This window comes from Ipomoea triloba, chromosome 2, assembly GCF_003576645.1.
Source record: "Ipomoea triloba cultivar NCNSP0323 chromosome 2, ASM357664v1".
NCBI classification, from domain to species: Eukaryota; Viridiplantae; Streptophyta; class Magnoliopsida; order Solanales; family Convolvulaceae; genus Ipomoea; species Ipomoea triloba.
In genome coordinates this window covers 19,623,567-19,626,261 of record NC_044917.1, presented here as the reverse complement: position 1 = coordinate 19,626,261, position 2,695 = coordinate 19,623,567, and positions in this window count along the sequence as shown.

Genomic DNA, 2,695 nt, shown 5'->3' with positions numbered 1-2,695 from the left:
TTTAACCCAAATTTCATAATCCATTCCAAATATTTTCTCAAAATATATTTCCTGAATTGAATAATAATCAAATTATCAATTCCAATTATCACTCAAAAACCTAAATTCTCAAAATAAATAAATAATCAATTTTTTTGAATAACATCACCAAGATCAAATCTATTCCTTTGTAATGAAAATTATCTTAAATAAGCCAGAAAACCCAAAATTTCCTCCAAATAAAGAATCTCAAAATAAGAATAATATTATAACTCTAAATTTCTTCCTCATAATTAATAAAATATCCAATCCTTAATTAAAATCATTAAGCCTAATATTTTCCTCAAACTATAGAACTCCATAATAAATAATTAAGCACTATTAAAATCATCAAATTCCAAATATCAAATTTCCATTAGAACATAAAATTACCTCCAAATTTCCCAATTCTCAACGAGTCAAATACACCACGTGTAGTATTAGCAATCAAAACAAATATGCAACAATTATACAATACAACATATCCTTACTACGATAATACCAAAAGTTCATAACCTATGCCCTTATATTTCCTATATCAAAGGTCTCATAACCTAGTCTTTCAAAATTCCATAACTCAATTTCTTATATGCCCAAAACAAGGATCTCACAACCTAAGCTCTTATCCATAATTCACAACTTAGGTTTCTATATCCCAACGGTTCGTACCGCTCTGATACCAATTTGTAACACCCCCAAAAACGGCATATTTTTTTTTCTTATTTTCACCCATTAATAAGTAATTCTTAAAACAAAATTTAGAACACGGAAGCTTTATATAATCTTATTGAGGGTATTACAGTAAAACTTAGGCAACCACAATACCTAAGTGCTAAGGCTAACTTAAATAAAACCAAAACAAAAGAGAATTACAATCCTCAACGTAGTCTTTAACAACATAAAACATATTAGAGTCCAGAATATTCATAACATTTATTTCTAAATCCTCCAAAGCATCACGTTCAATCGCTCTCATAACAGCATACTTCATCATATTTCTCCTGGTACTCAAACAAACAACAATAACAACAACAAGGAGAAATGGTTAGCATAACATGCTAAGTAAGGGACTGCTTGCCCCGAAAATAATTTTTTTTAGAAAAAATAAATTTACTTCACTTTACCCCTTCTTTCAAAACTCAGTTGCACTGCACTTTTGATTCAGGAAAATAAGTTATAGACAATCCTATCAAAAAGCATATGAAACTTTTCATAATATCATCACTTATAAAATTTTCTTAAAACATTATTTTGTGTCATACTTGCACACCACAAAATACATATGGAAGCACATCAATCACACATAAATGGGACAGGGTCCTTTATTCTCAGGCCCTAGTGAACGATGCTTCCCACACATCCGAACACTCGACACATTTCCCATTTCTAATGGAAACCGGACTCCAACCTTAAGTGTGCACACCTGAATGAGGATTTCAAGTCTCAACGGGAAGTTACCAGTCCTAGTAGCTAGAATAAGGTTTCTACTGATTACTCCTTTAATTAGGGTACACAGACCCGCCTCAACAGAACACACCATAGTGTCCTAGTACCCGAGGATTGTTCCTTACGGGCACTCCTCAACATTAATTAAATTTGAACCACACATTCACAATTTTCACAAATTTCACCTAGCTTACATAACATGAAAATCATTTTGATTGAAAAATTTTTCTTTTGATCATAAATATATTGCAAGGCAATATTTTTGTTAATGCTCAATTCTCAATCTTACAAAAATGAAATTTTTGAAAATATCCTTTAATCACATTTGATCAAAAATCAATTCATCAAAATCTCACATTAATCACATTTGATCAAAAATCAATTCATCAAAATCTCACACTTGGATTCAAGTATTGTGTATACCTCAAATATATATATATATATATATATATGTATTGTGTATACCTCAAATATATATATATATATATATATATGTATATTATAAATAAATGAAATGATTCATAATTTAAATCATGCCCTTAAGTTCCAAAATTCATTTCTTCAAGAATAAAGTACACATAACCACATTTATACTCCAAAAATCAAATACCATTATACACATCTAAAAGAAGATTTTAATCAAATATAAGTTTAAATATACATATATAGTAACTATTCGTACTAATCAATACTCATTATTATTATTATTATTATTATTATTATTATTATTATTATTATTATTATTATTATTATTATATAACATTACGTACATACATACATAGAACAAATTTTTACCCCCTAAGGAAGAAAATCATTTTATCATGGTATTGCATATAGTTCAAATAGTAATAATATTTTAATAAGTCATTAAAGACAATAAATGAATACTACACAAGCAAATATACCTTACATAATAATACGGTGTTCATAATAATAAATATATACCCATACATACAGTAAGTATGTATGTATGTATATATATATATATATATATATATATATATATATATATATATATATATATATATATATATATANATAAATGAATACTACACAAGCAAATATACCTTACATAATAATACGGTGTTCATAATAATAAATATATACCCATACATACAGTAAGTATGTATGTATGTATATATATATATATATATATATATATATATATATATATATATATATATATATATATATATATATATATATATATATATATATATATATATATATA